At 41.3% G+C, this 23,014-nt stretch overlaps 1 protein-coding gene and 1 long non-coding RNA gene across 9 annotated transcripts in view; both read right to left on the reverse strand.

The window, feature by feature from the left end:
• TENM2 (teneurin transmembrane protein 2) overlaps positions 1-23,014 on the reverse strand; it is a 2,339,501-nt gene that overhangs the window by 1,665,173 nt on the left and 651,314 nt on the right. The window lies entirely within an intron of this gene.
• LOC142751018 (uncharacterized) lies at positions 15,140-17,939 on the reverse strand. Its single transcript, XR_012882681.1, has 3 exons — positions 17,861-17,939; positions 17,394-17,465; positions 15,140-15,204 (listed from the first exon to the last, which is right to left on the reverse strand). It is a non-coding gene; the product is annotated as an uncharacterized LOC142751018 (long non-coding RNA).

The following is a 23,014-nucleotide window of genomic DNA, read 5'->3' on the forward strand; positions in this document are numbered from 1 at the left end:
TTTCATGGTCGCTTTACAAAGAAATTGGTCTTCAAACTGATGCTTTTATGAAAAAAAGTTAAATTATTATTTTTTCCACCTGCTATGTATTAAATTTTGCAAAAAACTGTGGGGTCAAAATACTTACTATACCCCTAGGTAAATACCTTAAGGGGTCTAGTTTTTCTAAATGGGGTCATTTGTGGGGGTTTCCATCACTCTGAGACCTATGAGCCTCTGAAAACCTGGCTTGGTGCAGGAAAACAAAATGTACTTCAAAATTTATAAAATGATTATTCAATTTGTAAGTCCTCTAAATTGCTGAAAATTTATTTTATTTTTTCAAAAGTGCTGCCAAAATAGAGTAAAGAGATAGAAATATATATTTAATTAAAAAAATTGTACTGTATGTGTGTACATATGTGACATATTGCAGTTAAAAATAGGAGAAAATGGTAATTTTTACAAAATGTCTTCCATTTTTCTATTTTTTAATTAATTTCCGCAAATTGTATCAGTCTACTTTTACCACTAAAATAAAGTACAACATGTGACGAAAAAACAATGTCAGAATTACTTGGATATTCAAAACTTTCACAGAGTTATTCTCTGATAAAGTCAGACATACCAGATTTGACAAATCTGGCTTGGTCATTAAGGTACAAACATGCCCGGTCATTAAGGAGTTAACAGCGTCATACAGCTCTATAGCACATCTTCTGAGGTCTTCTGAAAGCTGTTTGCCTTTGAGGCATGGTTCATACTAACCAATCTCTCTTGAGAAGAACAGATGTGCCAGTATCCAGGCGTTGTGGTGTGCCTTTATTTAATGGGCAAAGCACCTGTGAACCCCACACTTCTAATCTGATTTCCTTAATTGAAACACCCTATGCAAAGTAGCTCCTGAAAACTCAATAACACATAGGTTCAGGTACTTCTGCTCCCTGCACAGCAGATGTTTACTCAATCTGTTATTAGTGTGTTATTAGTTTAGTTAGATTGTGTCTATAAATGTGACTTAGATAACACTATGACACTATGGGGGGGCAAAGGACTCTCTGTGGGGAACAATCTAGAGGGGACTATATGTGGGCAGTATCTACAGAGGACACTGGGGGGCACTATATACAGGAGACTCTTTAGGGGCACTATCTACTAAAGGCCCCATCTACAGGGGACTCTATGGGGGGCACTATCTACATGGGGTCTATGAGGGCAGGGCCGCACCACCAATAATAAAAGATGAGGTACTTGCCTCAGACGGCCTGCCGCTTCTCTGAGGAGGAGGTGTCGCCACTGATACCAGCCGCCACCCCCTCCTGTACTATAATTGTACCTTCATCTGTAGAAAGCAGATACAATTAAATGCATAAGGCTGGCAGGGCATGGAACATGCCCTGCCAATCAGCGCCTTTCAACAACGCAAAGAGGCTGCTAGTGAGGTAGAACAGCCAGGGGGATGTCAATCAAAATCTGGGGGGCACCATTTCAATTTTTCCCTCAGGCAGCAGAAAAGCTACAATCGGCCCTGGGAGAGGGACAGCATTTTCAGGGGCAGGATAGGGCTATAGACGTGCGTCACAATAGGCACGTCTGCTAGTGGTAGAAGTTAGAACACGCCTCTCTGACGATGCACGCAAAGCCAGAGAGGACCAGGAAAGCAGGGCGGTGGTCATGCGTTGAGGTTAGTGTGGTACTCGCCTCCTGCCCCAGCCAACTTTAAACTGATCGGCTGACTATAGGGAGGGATTAGAATAATTATATAGCAAGTGGGGGTCCATCCAACTCACTGCAGAGGACTCTATGGGGGGATAATAATATCCCTCCATAGAGCACTCAGCAGTCAGACGCTCAACCCCGCCCCTGCTGTATAATAAATACAGAGGGCTCTATGGGGGATGGGGGATTACTCCCCCTTTTAAAGAGTCCTCTGCAGTCACTTTTATGGTTAGACCCCCCCTTTCAGTATAATCCCCCCCTTCCCATAGAGCCCTCAGTAGTTACTAATATATTGCAAGGGGAGGTTGTCTGACTGACTGCTGGGGGCTCTATAGGGGGAGGTCTGAGCGACTAACTACTGAGGTCTATATGGGAGGGCAGAAACCTCAGAATCAGACAGTCCAAACCCCCTGTAGAGCCCTCAGCAGTCAGTCTGACAATCTGACCTCCTCTTGCAATATAATCCCCCCATACAGCCCTCAGTAGTTATTTTACTACAAGGGGAGGATTGTCTGACTACTTACAGGGGTTTCCCACCAGGGACATTTATGACATGTCCACAGGATATTTCAAGAAAGATAGTAGAACAACAGCACACGTCTCCAGATGATCAAAGTGGTTTTATTGTCAAAACATCCACGACAAACAGGCAACGTTTCGACCCATAGTGAGTGTGGGGTTTTTGTCAAGCCACAGGATATGTCATAAATGTCAGATAGATGGGGGTCCCACATCTGGGACCCACACCTATCTCTAGAACGGGGTCCCCTAAACACCGTTCTACCTCTTTATGCTCTTGCTGCCTCCCGGACACTTCCTGACTTCATGTTCGGGAGTTACAATAACAGCGTAGCACGCTGAGCTACTCTGTTTCCGTAAGTCCTATATAACTGAATGATAGTTACAGAAACAGCGTAGCTCGCATGCTACGCTGCTTCCGTAACTACTATTCACTACTAGGAGAGTTACGGAAAGTTACAGAGAGTTGCGGAAAGTCCATGAAGTCAGGAAGTGTCCGGAAGGTAGCGAGAGCAGAAAGAGGTAGAACAGGGTTTAGGGGGCCCGTGAATGAGGCCGTGGAAAGTTTTAAAAGTTTAGTTACACTTTAACCCCTTCCCTCTTTGGCCACTTTTGATCTTCCTGACAGAGTCTCATTTTTCAAATCTGACATGTTTCACTTTATGTGGTAATAACTTCGGAATGCTTTCACCTATCCAAGCGCTTCTGAGATTATTTTCTCATGACACATTGGACTTTATGTTACTTGCAAAATGTGCTCAAAACATTCAGTATTTAATTGTGAAAAACACCAAAATTGAGCGAAAAATTTCAACAATTAGCATTTTTCTCAATTTAAATGTATCTGCTTGTTAGACTGGCAGTTATTCCACAGAAAATAGCTTTAAATTAACATCCCCCATATGTCTACTTTAGATTGCCATTGTTTATTGAACATCCTTTTATTTTTCTAGGACTTTACAAGGCTTTGAACTATAGCAGCAATTTCTCACATTTTCAAGAAAATTTCAAAAGGCAATTTTTACAGGGACCAGTTCAGTTGTGAAGTGGCTTTGAGGGCCTTATATATTAGAAACCCCCAAAAAGTCACCCCATTTTAACAACTTCACCTTTAAAGTATTCAAAACAGCATTTAGAAAGTTTCTTAACCCTTTAGACGTTTCACAGGAATTAAAGCAAAATAGAGGTGAAATGTACAAATTTCATATTTTTTTGCAGAAATAAATATTGAATCCATTTTTTTTGTAACACAGAAATTTTTACCAGATAACTGCAACTCAATGTTTATCTCCCAGGTTCTGCAGTTTTAATAAATATCCCACATGTGGCCCTAATATGCTACTGGACTGAAGCACCGACCTCAGAAGCAAAGGAGCACCTAGAGGATTTTGGGGCCTTATTTTTATTAGAATATATCTTAGGCACCATGTCAGGTTTGAAGAGCTCTTACGGTGCCAAAACAGTGGAAATCCCCAAAAAGTGACACCATTTGGGAAACTACACACCTCAAGGAAATTATCTAGGGGTATAGTGAGCATTTTGACTGCACAGGTTTTCTACAGAAATTATTGGAATTAGGCCATGAAAATTAAAATCTGAATTTTTTTCAAAGACAATGTAGGTTTCGATATTTTTTTCTCATCTCCACAAAGACTAAAGGAGAAAAAGCACTGCAAAATTTTTAAAGCAATTTCTCCCGTGTAAAATAATACCTCACATTTGATCATAATCGGCTGTTTGGACATACAGCAGTGCTTAGAATGGAAAGGGCGCTATTTGGCTTTTGGAGATGACATTTAGCAGGAATGGTTTGCGGAGGCCATGTCATATTTGTATATCACCTGAGGGGACAAAACAATGAAAACGCCAAAAAAGTGACTCCATTTAGGAAACTACACCCCTGGAGGAATTAATCTAGGGGTGTAGTGAGCATTTTGACCCCACAGGTGTTTCATAGAATTTATTAGATTGGGCAGTGAAAATAAAAACAATCCTTTTTCTTCAATAAGACATATCTTTAGCTCAAAATTTTTCATTTTCTCAACAAATAAAGGAAAAAAATAACCCAACATTTGTAAAGCAATTTCTCCCAAGTATGTCAATACCCCATATGTGGTCATAAACATCTGTTTGGGCACACAGAAGGGCTCAGAAGGGAAGGAGCTGCATTTGGCTTTTGGAGTGCAGATTTGGCTGGATTGGTTTCTGGGCGCCTGTGGTACCAAAACACTAGAAACCACTCAGAAGTGACCACATTTTGGAAACTACACCCCTCAATGCATTCACCTAGGGGTGTAGTGAGCATGTTAACCCCACAGGTGTTTTGTAGAAATTAGTGTGCACTCGATGTTGCAGAGTGAAAATAGCATTTTTTTCCCATAGATATGCCAATATGTGGTGCCCAGCTTGTGCCACCATAACAAGACAGCTCTCTAATAATTATGTGGTGTTTCTCGGTTTTAGAAACACCCTACATTCAGGAGTGAAAGCGTACATTGTAAAATTGAGGCCCAATTTGGCTATTTACAATGTATTTTAAGGGGTGTAGTGAGCATTTTCACCCCACTGGTCTTTTCCATAAATGAATGCGCTGCGGATGGTGCAAATTAAAAACTAATATTTTTCCCTAGCTATGCCATTTCATTGGCAAATATGTTGTGCCCAGCTTGTGAGCTTGTGCCACTGGAGACACCCACCCCAAAAATTGTTAAGAGGGTTCTCCCGGGTATGGCGATGCCATATATGTGGAAGTAAACTGCTGTTTAGGCATGCTGTAGGGTTCAGAGTGGAGGGAGCGCCATTTGGCTTTTGGAGGGCGGATTTTGCTTGGTAGTAGTTTTATTTGAGTATTGCTGGTGTTTCCGTTTATAATGTGGTGGCATATGTAAGCCGGACAGAGTATATCAGGGGCATAGTCAGGTGGTATAATCATGGGGTAAAAAAACATTAAAATGATCCATAGGTGTGTGTTACGCTTTGAAGCAATCCTTTCTGCACAGGCCAATGTCGCACTGATAAATGGCGTCATTTCTTATCCCCTTTTTGGTCCACACTCCGGACCTTTGCAGTTTCACACTTCGGACCTTTGCAGTTTGGGAAATTTTGCTAGGAAAGTGTTGTTCAGGTATAATACGGGCAACCTCGCTTCCAGCGGAAATGTTTGGGCTCTACCTTTCCTAATATTCTAATTTTAGGGCGCTGATAAATCGCCTCTTGAAACAGAAGAAATGTTCCCCTCGGACCTGCACAACTGCATATTTTTCTTTCCTGACTTATTGGAGTCTTAACTAACTTTATTTTTTCATAGACATAGTGGTATGAGGGCTGTAGTTATTATTGTTACCATTTTGGGGTACGTGCGACTTTTTGATGACTTTTAATTGGGAGGCCAGGTAACAAAAAAAACGCAATTCTGGCATTGTTTTTGTTTGTTTTTTTATACAGCGTTCACCCTGCGTTATAAATTACATGTTAACTTTATTCTGCGGGTCAGTCCGATGCCGGCGATACCTAAATTATGGCACTTTTTTATGTTATACAACGTTTTGCACAATAAAACTACTTTTGTAAAAATAATGTATTTTTTCTGTTGCCAAGTTGTGCGTACCATAACTTTTTAACTTTTTCATCGACGGAGCTGTATGAGTGCTTGTTTTTTGTGAGACGAGCTATAGTTTTTAAGGGTACTATTTTTGGATACGTGCGACTTTTTGATCACTTTTTATTCCAATATTTGTAGGGCAAAGTGACCAAAAAACAAAAATTCTGGTATAGTTTTTTTACGGGTTTTTTTTTACACTGTTCACCGCATGAAATTAATAATATAATATTTTTATAGCTCAGGCCGTTACGGTCGCGGCAATACAATATACGTATGGTTTATAATTTTTTTCAATAATAAAGGACTTGGTAAGAGAACAGGGCGATTCTGTTTTATTTTATTACTTGAAACTTTTATTATGTTTTCAAACTTTTTTTTTCACTTTTTTTTTCACTTTTTTTTACACTTTTTTATACTTTTTGTACACTTTTTTTAAGTCCCACTAGGGGACTTGAAGGTCCAACTGTCTGATTTTTTTTTTCCGAATATATTGCACTACCTACGTAATGGCAGAGCAGGAGGCCATTGGGTCTCCTGTTGCCATAGCAGCAGTCGCCAGTCCTGATTGCCTGTTAGGGCTGGCAATGTGCTAGCAACCGCTAAGATGCAGCGATCACTTTCTCCTGTTAGCTCCGGTTCCTGCCATTACAGGTGGATGTCAGCTGTAACATACAGCTGACATCCACCGCTGATGACGCCGGCTCAGCTCCTGAGCCGGCGCCATCTTGCCGGCAGCTACGGAAGCTGTTCAGGCTCCGCAGCCGAGCAGGTCCTGAATGGCTTCCATGCTAGGCAGACCAGGAGGCCAGTATTAGGCCTCCGGTTGCCGATGAGCTGCAAACACCTCAAATGCAGCGATCGTGTTTGAGCGCTGCATTTAAGGGGTAATGGCAGGGATCTAAGCTAATTTCGGTCCCCGCCATTACAGCCAGATGTCAGCTGTAAGATACCGATGACATTCGGCGATGATGGCACCGGCTCAGCTACTAAGTCGGTGCCATGCATTTGGCGTATGGATACGGCAAGTTGCGGTAAGCACTAGCTTTCCATGACGTATCCATACGGCAAATGTCGGGTAAGGCGTTAAAGAGAGGTGCTACAATTTTGTTATTATTATTATTTTTACTTTTTTTTTCTTTAATAAAACAGTGCATCAGTGTGTTTGGTGCAACTTTCTAAATACTTTTTATTAAAAATGATTTTTACTTTTTGAGATACAGCTGTTTTATATCCTGAATACAGAGCAGCTGTACCTAGTGCTAAAACCTGTATCCATCAGGTCAGTGGCACTGACGGGTACAGTGTCAGCGGGTTGGGGGGGTTGAGTTGCATGTGAGGGGGGAGGAGGGGACCCAAATTGTGTCACTTAATCCGCCACTGGAGTCACTAAATGTAAATGTTTATTCTCCCTCTGACTGATCAGTACTGTAGTCACTGTATGATCTGCAGCGATATGATAGGTGTATCATTCTTGTTTTGTAAAATAGCAACTCCCAGCATATCCTTATTATTGTTCAGGCCATACTATGCCGCAAAATCATATGGCATGGGTTGAACTACATTTGAAAATGATCTCTGTACTGAGCTGCATTTGTGCTGGTGTTACATATATTTACTGAGATTGGTTCTGGTGCTGTATATATGTACTGAGCTTTGTTCTGATGCTGTATTTATTTACTGAGCTTTGTGTTGGTGCTGTATTTATGTACTGAACTTTGTTCTGGTGCTGTATTTATGTACCGAGCTTAGTTCTAGTGCTGTATTTATGTACTGAGCTTTGTTCTGGTGCTGTATTTATGTACTGAGCTTTGTTCTGGTGCTGTATATATGTACTGAGCTTTGCACTGGTGCTGAATCTTTGTACTGAGTGTAGCGGCCACCACCGCACTTCTCTCTCCTCCACTCAGACTCACCTCTTCACGGTACCTCTCCATTCACTCCAGGCTGCGGTCTGGCCTCCGTCTACTACATCTACTATTCCTGGTACTACTGAGGACAGCTCACACTACTAGTTACTTAACTCTCTCCTCCTGCTGTCCGTGACTCAGGAGTAGCAGCATGCACTAATTGGTCATCTTTAGCACCTGTTGCTTTCTTATATAAAGCTCTCACTCTCAGTTTGACTTTGTCAGAGCAGTAAGGTTGCTCCCTCTTAACCCCTTCCCGCTGTGGCCACTTTTGACCTTCCTGACAGAGCCTCGTTTTTCAAATCTGACATGTTTCAATTTATAAGGTAGTAACTTTGGAATGCTTTAACCTATCTAAGCGATTCTAAGATTGCTTTCTCGTGACACATTGGACCTTATGTTACTGTCAAAATTTGCTCGATACATTTAGTATTTAATTGTGAAAAACGCTAAAATTTAGTGAAAAATTGCAGAAATTTTCATTTTTCTAAATTTAAATGTATCTGCTTGTAAGATAGGCAGTTATACCACAAAAAATAGCTGCTAATTAACATCCCCCATATGTCTACTTTGGATTGCCATCATTTTTTGAACATCCTTTTACTTTTCTCACATTTTCAAGAAAATTTCAAAAGCCTGTTTTTACAGGGGCCAGTTCAGTTGTGGAGTTGCTTTGAGGGCCTTATATGTTAGAAACCCATAATAAGTCACCCCATTTTAAAACCTGCACCTTCAAAGTATTCAAAACAGCATTTAGAAAGTTTCTTAACCCTTTAGACATTTCACAGGAATTAAAGCAGAAGTAGAGGTGAAATTTACAAATTTCATTTTTTCCACAAGTATGGTAATACATGTCCTGGTATAATACACGTGCCCTCACTTCCAGCATATGTGCTATGTCCCTTCCCTTCCTAGTTCCTAAATACTATGGCTCTGAAACTAAAGGAATATTCCCCTACGGCCTGTGCATCGGGATGTTTTCTCAACACCGCATTACTAGTGCCAAAACTTTTTTATTTTTCGGTTGATGGAGCAGTGTGCGGGCTTGTTTTTTGTGGGACAAGCTGTAGATTTTATCAATACCATTTTGGGATACCATGTTTTCATTTATTTAATTGTTTTGGAATAGGAAATGACCAAAAACAAGCAAATCTGGAGTAGTTATTTATTGGGTATTTTTTTGGCATTCACCGTGCGCCATAAATTATATAATTATAGAATTGTATTCTGTGGGTCGATATGATTACGGCAATACCAAATTTACATTTTCATGTATTGCAGCTTTTGCACAATAAAATCACTTTTAAAAAAAAAATAATAATAATTTGTATTCTGTGTACCCATATTCTAAGACCTATACGTTTTTATTTTTGCGTGGACAAAGCTGTGAAAGAAATTTTTATTTTGCGGGATGGGTTGTCATTTAGATTGGTACTATTTTGGAGTAAATGTGACTTTTTGATCACTTTTTATTCCATTTTTTGGGAGGAGATGTGACCTAAGAACAGGGATTCTGGCGTTGTTTTTCTATTTTTTTGTGCTGTATAAATGACATAATAGTTTTATAGTTTGGGTCATTATGGACGTGGCAATACCAATTATGTATAGTTTTTTATTTTTTAAGTTTTTTCCAATAATAAAAAACTTATCGGAAGAAAGGCAGTTTGTTGCGTTGTTTTTACTTGAAACTTTTATTTTTATTTTTTTGACAACATTTTTATTAACTTTTTTTAACTTTTTTTTTTATTTGTCCCACTAGGGGACTTGAAGGCCTGAAGCCCTGACTGCTATTCTAATACACTGCACTACATATGTAGTGCAGTGCATTAGAGCTATCAGTTATTCACTGACCGAAAGCCAATAAGGACCCGCTCCAGGGTGCCCTCATCGGCTTCCGTACAAGGCAGACACGGAGGACATTATTTGGCCTCCGGTTGCCATAGCAACCCAGCAATTGCATCGCTGGGGTGCTAGTCGGGTATAAACCCCTCAGATGCAGCGCTCTCTATTGAGCGCAGCATCTGAGTGGTTAATCGGCCAGATCGGAGAATAGCTCCAGTCCTGCCCATTACCAGAGGGTTTCAGCAGTAATATATAGCTGACACCCAGTGGTGTTGGTCGGCGCTCCGCTTCTGAGCCCGCACTATCCCCGCGACGTAATGGTACTGTGGTTTGCTGGAACCCCTTCCCGACAGAACCGTATATATGCGGCGGATGTCGGGAAGGGGTTAAAGCCTGGTTCTGTGTTAGCTGTTATTGATCTATTGGACTGTATCATGGATTATTCTTGTTTGCCTCCTACCTACCGAACCTGGAACGTGACCCCTACTATTCTACAGTACCACTGCCGACAACTACCGCTACGGATCCGCACTCGAGACTGTATGGACAGTGACAGTGACGTGGGCAGCAGTGCTGGAGTCCCCGGGCAGAGCATCAGCGATAGGAACTCAGGAACTCCAGCGATAGGAAACCCCTATAGTCACGGACCAAATGTCGGGAGCACTGCTGAAGTCCCGAGCAGTGCTCCCGACATAACTGGTATAAATATCAACATAACTTGTATCGCCGCGTCCATAAAAGTCCAAATTATTACAATATAACATTGTTTAACCTGCATGGTGAACGCTGTAAAAAAAAAAGAATGAAACCGTCAGAATCGCAGTTTTTTTGGTCACTTCATCTCCCACAAAAAAATGGTATAAAAAGTGATCAAAAAGTCTCATGTGCCCCAAAATGGTACCAATAGATACTACAGCTCGCTTTACAAAAGATAAACCCTCATACCGCTCAATCAACAACAACAAAAATGTTATGGCTCTCAGAATATGGCGATAAGACACAAATTTTATTTTTTATCAAAAAGTTGTTTCCTTGTAAAAGTAGTAAAATATAAAAAAAACTATACAAATTTAGTATTGCTGTAACCATATTGACTCGCAGAATAAAGTTAACATGCGATTTTTACTGCATGGGGAACGCCGCACACTATGGAGGAATCACAGTTTTTTTCCCTTTCTACCCCACAAAGAATATTTTTCCAGTTTCCAACTACATTGTATGGTACAATAATTGCTGCCATAAAAATCTACAACTAGTCCCGCAAAAAACAAGACCTCATACGGCTATATCAATGGAAAAATAAAATAGTTATGGCTTTTGGAGTGTGGGGAGGAAAAAACTAAAGTAAAAATCCGAAGGATGGCTGCGGCGGGAAGGGTTAATATATATTAAGTGTACATTTATATTGACTGAAATCTAATTAACTAAGAATAGTAGCAATCAGGGTACGCGCAACATCTTGTTTCCACTTGTTTAAACGTACTTTAACTAGATTGCCTGCCGGCTCCTTTTGTACTGGGTAATAATTGGTTTATATATGATAATTTCAGTATTCCTTTCCAATATTACTATTTTATTTTTAGAACAGCCATAAATATTTCACATGTGAAAACAATAAACAAGTGCCTTGTAATATGCCTCTTGTTTGTGCGCTCCTACATTAATTTTACTCTTAATGAGGAAGCCATGAATCGATCAATATCAATTTCATTTTGCGTTATATGGTCTAGTACTTTCTAATTAAGGGTTTTCTATTCATACGTCTATACAATAATAAGACATCTAATGGGCAGGATTACCCCAGCAGTTAGGTAACTGGATTTTTTTTCTTGCTGTCTATTTATAATAAAGTCAATGCAACATTTGAATAAATTTTTTTGTAATAACATCATAACATAACATATTCATGACAACATGCTGATTTTACACTTTGCAGTGCTCTGTAGGGGAGCATGGGGAGGTAAAGAAGATATTTATTATTAGAGATAACCTTTTATCGGCCCATACATGTGCAGCTGATTGCACCACGTAATAGGCTCAGCTGCACAAACCTTGTCTCACTTGAAAAAAAATTTCTACCTTCCTCCGTTATTTACATTTCGGTGCTGTTATATTTGGCACCTGATATGTAAATAACTCACTGAACTGTCAATGGGGCATGTAAATGGAAAGGGGGTGTGTTACTAATACTCCAATCAGCTATGGACAGTGTCACACGGCTTGTGCTGTATGAGCTCTCTCGTGAAATCACACAGTCTTTCCTTCACTGTCTGACAAGAGATGGAGAGGAGAGCGTACGCGCGAGCACGCACTGCTCCGCCACCGACACGGAACAGGAGAGGAGAAGAAGAATGTGAATTCTTCTTCTGTTCCATGGCCGCGGGAGTATTGTCAGCAGCGGAGTCGGAGCTATCCTTGCAGGCACGTGCGCTCTCACTCTTTAAAAAAACACAAAAATAGGCCATACTTACTAAATGGGCAGGTAGACACCAGGTGTGCCAGTGTCTGGTGTGGCGTGCAGGGCAGTCCGCCTGATCTCAAGACTTGTTGGAGTGGATATTACTATTTAATGCACCTGAGCCCTCTCCCTCTGTAGCATTTTTGACTTGTCTGCGTCCTGTTGGGAACTGGTGTCTACTTGCCCATTTAGTAAGCCTTTTTTTGTGTTTTTTTGAGTATATCAATGCCCCCCTTTTTTCTGTGTATTGATTTTATGTAGGGAAAGAAAAGTTCTAGCGTAACGACTCGCAAGACGGTGAGGACCCTTGACGTGGGTTTCGAGCTTGCGTATTTTGGCCAAAATAACAACTAATACCTCATGATTATCACGGATACTTTTACTGTATACACTTTTTTAGGATGCAGCCAGGTATTATAATGTTGGGAGAGCATGGTGTGCCAGTGCCTGATGTGGCGTGCAGGGCAGCCCGCCTGATCTAATAGTATGGGCGTGACTAATGGGCTGTGATCCGGCAAGATATGGTATGCCTTGCGACTGGAACATTATTTGAAGCTTTGGTTGTGTGAAGTTTTAACACTGAGCAGCCACTCTCCTCAAGACTAGTGGGAGAGGATATTACTATTTAATACACCTGAGCCCTCTCCCTCTGTAGCATTTTTTGAAATGTCAGCAGCGGAGTCTGAGCTATCGGTGCGGACACGTGCGCGCTCTCTCTTCAAAAAAACACAACAATAGGCCATACTTACTAAATGGGCAGGTAGACACCAGGTGTGCCAACGTCTGGTGTGGCGTGCAGGGCAGTCCGCCTGATCTCAAGATTAGTGGGAGTGGATATTGCTATTTAATGCACCTGAGCCCTCTCCCTCTGTAGCATTTTTTTTTACTTTTCTGCGTCCTGTTGGGAACTGGTGTCTACCTGCCCATTTAGTAAGTATGGCCTGTTTTTTTTTTGTTTTTTTAGTATGTCTATGTCCCCCTTTTTTCTGTGTATCACTCTCATTCTTCAGCTTTCAGCAGACAAGGACGACAAGACTGGTGTGATCTTGCGAGAGCTGCCGAGAGCTAAAGATTGAGAGTGCACAGCTCCGACGCGGCTGGCCAGTATCACAGGGATAGTAAAACGCCCAATTGCAATTTACACACCCCATTGACAGTTCGGTTTATTTACATATTGGGCGCTAAATATAACGGAACTGATATGTAAATAACGGAGGAAGTTAGAAAAATAATTTCATTATTTGTTCATTATTTGAACATTGGGGGTGACAATCAGGGGCTATAGGGGTTGCAGAGGTAGCAGTTGCACCCTTGCCCTGATGCTTCAGGGTGCCCAAAGGCTCCTCTGCCACATAAGACACCAGTATTATAAATGGCACATGGTAGTTGGGGGGCCCTGTTACACGTTTTGAAATGCAGCCTGACAGGTTCACGTTACACCTCTGGTGATAATGTTTAACCATTTCATGATCAAGGGTCATTGATGCTCCTGTGTCCAGGTAAAATTTTCCATTTTTGATATGCACTTCTTTAAACGATAATATATTTGCAACCGCTTTGAATATCACAACTATTTTTACTTTCTTTTATTACAAGACTTATGAGGCCTTAATTTTCTAGATTAGTTTAATTTATTCTGTGTTTTTAATTTTTATTATGAGCAGACAAATCACAAAAAATGCGAAAAAAACACTTTTTTATATATATTTACCTATATTATATTTATATGTGTGTGTGTGTGTGTATGTGTGTATATATATATATATATATATATATATATATATATATATATATGTGTATACATACATACACTGTTCAGCTCTGTAACAATTAGTCTTCTTCTCTGTCGGTCACCCTGGATCGCTGCAAGGGGAGAGTGAAGAGGGCTATATAAACATGACAGTGAAGAAAATGGCAGTCAACAACAGATCAACTGTCAGTTTTTCATGGCTGTTTTGCATCAATGTGCTTGAATCCATTTCCCGGCTGTCTGACCATTTTTAACTGCCATTTGCCATCCGTTTTTCATGGACATAAAAAAAATGGATGAATTTTAATCGTTAGGGTTCTTTTGTCCCAACCCCCTGAAAAAACCACAGTGCCCATGTAGATAGGGATGCAATACCACTGTAGATAGTGCCACATTGCCCACATAGACAGTGCCAGTGTCCACATTGATAGTGCCAACTGATAAATAGAGCCACAGTGCCCAAATAGTGCCACAGTTCTCCCTGTAGATAGTGCCCACATAGTGCCACACAGTGCCCATGTAGACAGTGCCACAGTGTCCCCTGTAGGTAGTGCCAATATAATGCCCCAGTGCCCATGTAGATAGTGCCACACCCCCTGTATATTGAACCCCCTGGAGACAGCACCACACCCCCTGTATATAGTGCCACCCCTGAAAATAGTGCCACCCGCCTTTAAATAGTGTCACCACCCCTGTAGATAGCAACATCCCCCTGTAATTAGCAACATCCCCCCTGCAGATAGCACCACCCCCCCTGTAAATGGCACCTCCTTCCTGTAAATAGCACCACTGTAGCTCCCTGTAGGAGTTGAATCCCTCTGGCCATGGATTCCGCTGCTACAGGTAGCCCCTGATTTCTCTGTCCATATATGGACAGTGACCTCAGGGGTTAACTCTAAAAGTGGAATCCCCTGCCAGAGCGGGGATTCCGCTCCTAGAGAGAGCCACTAAAGTCACTGTCCAAATGGCGTTTTTTACATGGGTCTTAAAGGCTGAAAAAAAGGTGTGTGCGAATGAGGCTTCACAGAGAGCTGATTTTGTCATCAAAGTCTGAAACACTTTTTACCACTAACCTTTAAGGGGTGCTGGTTAATTCTCTAGTCCTCTTATGCTGAAGACCCAATTACATTCTTAGGGCTCGTGCACACTTCAGTGAAATTCTTCTTTGTGCTATCCATTCTATTAACAGACAGCCCACTGACCCATTCATTTCTATGGGGTCATGCACACATCAGTTATTTTTGCGGATCTGTGTGTCTGCGTGTGAAGCCATCCGTGTGCAGTCCGTGTTTTGCAGATCCGTGTTTTGCGGCCGTGTAAAATGTCACGGATGTGTGCATGAGCCCTTAGAAACACATAAATACCTCGCATCCAGTTGGTCTTCAAAATGGAAATGATTCATTCTTTTACACATGTAGAGGGTTGAAATCTATTGAAAATGCATTTTTGAATTGTAAATGCAGAGATGTAATCTTGTTAGTACTGAAACATGACACGAAGATCATAGAGTAGTTATTCTATTAATGCTGAATACATGGAAAAGTACAGATCCGAGATTGGTTGTCATTTTTTATTAAGAGCTGCTCTAACATAATAAATTAACAGTGTAAATAAAAAATGTTTGTAGGCTTACAGCTATATGGATTTGATGAAATAATACTAGGAGCACCTGGAATAGAACTGTACGGTCTAAATTCTAAATCACTGCTTCTGCTCATTTCCCCATAAATCTTAATGAACAGTAATGTATTACGGCAGACTCTTCTACTGCTTACTGGCATTGAAAAAAAACATATTTTAAAGTTTATTTAGTTAAAAAAAACAACTATTTTTAGATTGCCTACTACTTTGCTCAGCAGTTACTAGTGCTGGAAGTATTTAAAGATGCTGTGTCAACAGTTTAGTAATGCCCAATCTCCTAGCTAATCTAATAGGCACTGTCACACTGATAATGCTAGTGAAAATTATGTCCCAAAAAGTTTATTATTTTACGTTCTAAGTATGCAAATGAGGCTATACTAGACAAGTGGGTGTCAACATCAGTGATTCTCCTGAGGTGGAGCTACCTCACAGCCTCTGAAGCTGTCCTATCAGCATGAAGCTGCTTCACACAGTGAGTGACTGAGGCTGCAGGGAAGGGGGATCACTTCAAATAGCCTCATTTCGGGCTGTGGACCTCCTAGAACAGTGCTTCAATGGCATATGAAATATGAGATTCTAATCTTTCATATGACACCAGGATCACAGTGCTAGCTGTGAAACAACCGAAGGTATCACCAGTTGAAAGCACATTCGGGAATAGAGGCAGTATACGATTGGACAGCGTCAATCAGAAAACATTACACCGCCCTTTGTAAATAATAAACGTTTTTGGAAAAAAAAATGACACTATAGTTATCAGTATCATAGCGCCTATTAGATTAGTTAGGAGATAGGGAATTAATAAACTAGTGACAGATCTTAAAACCTACAGCTGCATAACACTTCTTTCTCACAGGGTTGGCCTTCTTCAGCCTGGTTATGGGTGGAACCAAATCCCAATCCATGTCAAGATCCAATTTTTGTAATTGTCTTGAATAGTAGCAATTATATATGTATATGTACGTACAGTTATGTAGATAGCGATTTTACTCCATAAAGATTCATCTACAGTTAGGTCCAGAATTATTTGGACAGTGACACAAGTTTTGGCATTTTAGCTGTTATAATATATTGGCAAAACAGTGAGAGAACTACGTATCCGTATCAGAGAACACATTAATTCCATCATTAATTATGACAAAAATCTAAGTGAATGCCAGTCAAAAAATAAACCATTCCGCCCGACCCCAATAGCCAGACATTTCAAAATTAAGCATAATTTGAACTGGACTACTCTCAAAGGCTGGGCATTAGAAAGGGAGATTTAGACTTGGCACTCCTTAAAAAAGAGAGTGAGTGGATTTTCAATTTTAATACAGTCAATCCATTTGGACTCAATGAGAACTTTGGGTTTAGCTGTTTTCTTTAACAATAGGTATTGAGGTGAAAATGCCAACTTCACCTCAACTTTCCTATAGATAATTCATATTTATATATAGATTCCAACTTTATATATAATTTCTCCCTGCTCTATATCATAATTCTGTCTCTTCATTAATTTATCTTCTTTTTTGTATACATCTCTTCATGTAATTTTTCAAATTTTGGAAAACATTCATTTTTAGGCATTAACATGCCATTACTGACCATTTACTTAGCCATGGGTATCTACAACTTAATATTCCTTCATCTAATTTGGTCATCCACTATTCCAATATGACCTTTGTATAAATTCTTATCTGAGGCCTAAGATTGGCTGGCCTGGCTGTCAATCAATTATTGCCCTATTTATAGGGCAGTTTTATGGCGGTCTCCCAACCTAGAAGAAGCCAGAATGCTGGCCATGGGTGCTTAGCACTTTTTATAAATCTATGGTGCAATGTATGGCCCTAGCTGCATAGCAGAAATTCAATCTGTCACCAGCCTAACATTACTCTATAATTGGACCAACTGACAGCTGTCATTCGTCCCACTAGAACAACAGTAACACACCCCGCTGTGTCTCATACCAGCAACTGGGTGTGATCTATTACTTACCTGCTGCATCGACTACTGATCGTCGTTGGATAATCCACCGCACGGTCTCCCCCACATTGCTGCTCCGTCCACCTGCGGGAGTAAAGCACGTTCCTTACCTTGCAGGAATAACTCTGTCTTGCAAGGATATCCCGCTCATTTAGCGCTCAGTGTCTTGCCGCCCCGCTTCCAGGCACAGCGCACATGCTGGGTCCCGCACTGTCTGACATTTAGACGACTCACTGACATCGCTGCCCCAGCTGACAGCTGGGTGCCATTGCACTGTATCAGCCACAGCTGTCTACCACGCTGCTGCTCCGGCACCCAGGAGCACCATCCTGAGAGAGCAGTCGGCTGGTACACATTAACACCGTGCTGCTTGCCAACCGCACACATATATAAATGTAAAAATTAAACTTTATAGTGAGACAGCCTGACAGCACAATTGAACGTCTACTATATGTGATACAATTCACATGCTTACTGACCATCCTTGGGAGGTCCCTCACGGCTGATTGTAATTTCGGTAGTTTAAACTTATTCACACTGTGCTACTTGCCAAGCCTTGGCAGCACAGAACTTCATATGATTTCCATTGTGACCTAAGCTGGCAGCACAAATTCTAATGTGAATTCACAGAACTACAAATTGCTACACTGGTCATATGGCCAACGAGTATGTGAGTTTGGGGGTCACTCGCACATACTCAATTGCACCATTGGATTTTTAGCTCAATTGTAAATTTTAATGTATATTAATAAAAGTTAAATATTAATAGATCACACACTTTCCTCTTCTCCTTTCCTCCAACATATATTATCAATATAGACCTTAAGTTTAGACTCTTAGCTTTAATTTGAGGGTATTCACATCCTAATTTGAGGAAGGGTTTAGGAATTACAGCTCTTTAATATGTAGCTGCTTCTTTTTCAAGGGACCAAAGGTAATTGGACAATTATCTCATAAGCTATTTAATGAGCTGCATGGGCTATTCCCTCATTAATCGATCATCAATTAAGCAGGTAAAAGTTATAAAGTTGATTCCAGGTGTGGCATTTGCATTTGCAAGCTTTTGCTGTGAACCCACAACTTGAGGTCAAATGAGCTCTCAATGCAAGTGAAACAGACTATCGTTCGGCTGAAAAAATTAAGAAATCAATCAGCGAGATAGCACAAATGTTAGGAGAGGCCAAACCAACAGTTTGGTACACTCTTGAAAAAAAAAAGAGCGCACTGGTGATCTCGTGAACTCCAAAAGACCTGGACGTCCACGGAAAACAACAGTGGTGGATGATCGCAGAATCCTTTCTATGGTGAAGGAAAACCCCTTCACAACATCTACCCAAGTGAAGAACACTCTCCTGGAAGTAGGTGTATCAGTATCTAAGTCTACCATAAAGAGAAGACTTCATGCGAGCAAATACAGAGGGTTCACCACAAGGGGCAAACCATTAATCCGCCTCAAAAATAGAAAGGCCAGATTAGACTTTGCCAAACAACATCTAAAGAAGCCAGCCCAGTTCTGAAACAGCATGAGACTAAGATCAACCTGTACCAGAATGATGGGAGGAAGAAAGTATGGAGAAGGCTTGGAATGGCTCATGATCCTGTAACCCAGCAAAAGGATTGTATGGCATTGAGAAATGGGAGGTTGTGGCCGGCCACTAGAGGGCGCTGTGAGGTTAGTACATCGACAGTGTTTAGTGTGTGGAGTGTTATACAAGAGAGGTCTAGTGAGGGAGTGTCTGGAGAGAGGTCTGAGAAGCGCTGGACAGGAAGAGACAGAGACTGGACTGAGAGAGCTGTAGCAAGTAAGGAAGACATTGTGACTCAGATAACTGTAAAAGATAAAGAGCATTCTGGCCAGCAGCAGAGCATAAGTAATGTGAAGTATCAGACACGCATTTACTGGAGTTCCAAGTTAAGGAGATCCGGCCGAGTTAAGAAGAGAGTGTTTAGAGCAAGAAGCTGAAGACGCCATTTTGAGCATAAGGTAACATAGAGCCATTAACTGCCGGATCATCAGAGAGTGCATTGTATTACATTGCCGGACCTCAAAGATCACATTACACTAAACCTGGAAGCTAAGAGACTTTATTATCCTAAGGCACCGGATAAAGAGAACATATTTTAATCATTACGGATTATAAGAGACTGTGTTATATTGAAGTGCCGGATAAAAGCAGAGACTGTATTGTTTACCGAGCCCCAGTTATATTTTGCCTAGAGCTCAAGTTTTTGACTGTTGTCATATTTTCTGCATGTTCAGTAAAGACAAAACGAATATAATCCCGGTGTCAGTAATTATTGTCCTTAAAGTCATATTACAACTTGGCGTAGTCGGCAGGATGGATGCAGATACAATGGACGAGACAACATTATCATCCAGTGTGACCCATCCAATGATACCGGTGGGAGCCCTCTTAAATCATTTGCCAAAGTTTAATGGATCTGATCTATTGTTGGAAGATTGGAGTGAACGGCTGGAAGGAGCGGCACGGCTCTGTAATGTCGCTCCACATTTAAAAGTAGAATTGGCGCTAAGTACCTTAGAAGGAGAAGCTAGGAAAACCGTTTTGTTACAGCCAGCACGACACCGACAAACCTTCGAACAAATTCGGCAGCTATTAGATGATGTGTATGGGGATACGTCCTCTGAGGGCATGATAAGGAAGCGATTCTTTGCCCGCCAGCAGAAAGAAGAAGAGACACTGGCGCAGTTTGCAAATGGATTACAGGAAATAATGGCAATGTTGCAACGTAAAGAAGAACAATCAGCCGGGTCCTTTACCAATGTACACGTAGTATTGCGGGATCAGTTTGTAATAGGTCTCAAGAATCCACCGTTAAGGAGAACTCTGAAGGAAAAGTTAAAGAAAGAACCAGATATGACGATTCATCAATTATTGACGGAAGCAAACACTAGAGATCCTCCTGTTGCAACACCCGTTCCCATAGATGAAGGTTGGTGGAGTCCGCCGGTTCAAGTACCAGAGAGACAAGAAAGTACCAGTGAAGTACAAGAAGAGAATGTTACTCCTGTGGAAGAAGAGTTGTCACAGGTACGTCATTCTCAGCGATCCAATTTTGGAAGACTTCCTTCTAGGTTTGAAGGATTTGTGACGCCACAGCAAGTTGCCGGGACGGCAACTGATAAACCTGGGGGAAAAGATGTAACCCAGCAAAAGGATTGTATGGCATTGAGAAATGGGAGGTTGTGGCCGGCCACTAGAGGGCGCTGTGAGGTTAGTACATCGACAGTGTTTAGTGTGTGGAGTGTTATACAAGAGAGGTCTAGTGAGGGAGTGTCTGGAGAGAGGTCTGAGAAGCGCTGGACAGGAAGAGACAGAGACTGGACTGAGAGAGCTGTAGCAAGTAAGGAAGACATTGTGACTCAGATAACTGTAAAAGATAAAGAGCATTCTGGCCAGCAGCAGAGCATAAGTAATGTGAAGTATCAGACACGCATTTACTGGAGTTCCAAGTTAAGGAGATCCGGCCGAGTTAAGAAGAGAGTGTTTAGAGCAAGAAGCTGAAGACGCCATTTTGAGCATAAGGTAACATAGAGCCATTAACTGCCGGATCATCAGAGAGTGCATTGTATTACATTGCCGGACCTCAAAGATCACATTACACTAAACCTGGAAGCTAAGAGACTTTATTATCCTAAGGCACCGGATAAAGAGAACATATTTTAATCATTACGGATTATAAGAGACTGTGTTATATTGAAGTGCCGGATAAAAGCAGAGACTGTATTGTTTACCGAGCCCCAGTTATATTTTGCCTAGAGCTCAAGTTTTTGACTGTTGTCATATTTTCTGCATGTTCAGTAAAGACAAAACGAATATAATCCCGGTGTCAGTAATTATTGTCCTTAAAGTCATATTACAATCCAAAGCACACCACATCTTCTGTAAAACATGGTGGAGGCAGTGTGATGGCATGGGCATGCATGGCTGCCAAAGGCACTCGATCACTAGTGTTTATTGATGATGTGACTGAAGACAGAAGCAGCCGGATGAATTTTGAAGTGTTCAGGGATATACTTTCTGCTCAGATTCAACCAAAGGCAGCAAGGTTGATAGGACGTTGCTTCACAGTACAGATGGACAATGACCCAAAACATACTGTGAAACCAACCCAGGAGTTTTTAAAGGCAAAGAAGTGGAATGTTCTGCAACGGCCAAGTCAATCACCAGATCTCAACCCGATCGAGCATGCATTTCACTTGCTTAAGACAAAGCTTAAGGCAGAAAGACCCACAAACAAGTAACAACTGAAGACAGCTGCAGTAACGGCCTGGCAAAGCATCACATAGGAGGAAACCCAGTGTTTGGTGATGTCCATGGGTTCCAGACTTCAGGCAGTCATTGCCGGCAAAGGATTCTCTACAAAGTATTAAAAAAACACATTTTTATTTATGGTAATGTTAATATGTCCAATTATTTTAGAGCCCCTGAAATGAGGAGGCTGTGTAAAAAAATGGTTGCAATTCCTAAACGTTTCACAGGATATTTTTGTTCAACCCCGTGAATTAAACCTGAAAGTCTACACTTCAATTGCATCTCAGTTGTTTCATTTCAAATCGAATGTGGTGGCATGCAGAGCCCAAATCATGAAGATTGTGTCACTGTCCAAATAATTCTGGACCCTAACTGTATTTTAGGCCTTTAGGACGATTTCTTTCATTATTGATTCACTGAATTCTGAGAGCCATAAACTTTTAATATTTACATTGCTGTATGGGTGTTTGTATTTTGTGGATGAGTTGTATTTTTTAATGACACCATTTTGGGGTACATATAATACATTTAAAAAATAGTATTAATTTTTTTATGGTGGGAATTGAAAAAAAAAAACGGAATTCAGCAGGTGTTTTTTTTTTTTTCTTACATTTGATAAAAAGGACATGGTAAATATTTTCTACTTGCTTTCTGTGCGTAACACCGGCAGTAGGCCCCGCATCTGACAGCGGTCCCCGCCACCGGGTCCTGTACTGCTGGGCGGCCTCTGCCACCACGTGACCGGCGACATTCTCTGTCATCTACGGCTCATAGTCTCCGAATTTCTAGTGCGCTCGCTTCGGCTTCCTCTTAAAGGGACAGTGTGTGCAAAATTCAAAAGTTACCCAACCACCCCTGCTGCTTCCCAGGACTACTGAAGGCACCTTTACCATCTCACAAGTGCCTCAGAAATGTTGTACTAACCCAGTGTTAACCAGCAAAGGTTCCGTATCCTGTGTCAGTTACCAGTCGTTATCCTGTGTTCTGTATCTGTGACCAGTCGGTATCCTGTGTCCTGTATCCTGTGTCTGTGACCAGTCTGTATCCTGCATCCTGTGTGCACGATCAGTCGGTATCCTGTACTCTGTATCCTGTGGCCTGCTTCCAGTAATCCGGCACGAGCCTACTTCCAGTAATCCGGCACGAGCCTGCTACCAGTAATCCGGCACCAGCCTGCTTCCAGTAATCTGGCACCAGCCTGCTTCCAGTAATCTGGCACCAGCCTGTTTCCAGTAATCCAGTTGGTATCTGCTACCTGCAATTTGACTGTGTCCAGTTGCCACCAAGGTACCATCTACCGGTGACTGTATTACACCTGTCTGGCCAGCAGCTACTCTGTTGCGGTGGAGTAGCCCA

Source organism: Rhinoderma darwinii, chromosome 3 (genome assembly GCF_050947455.1).
Source record: "Rhinoderma darwinii isolate aRhiDar2 chromosome 3, aRhiDar2.hap1, whole genome shotgun sequence".
NCBI lineage: Eukaryota > Metazoa > Chordata > Amphibia > Anura > Rhinodermatidae > Rhinoderma > Rhinoderma darwinii.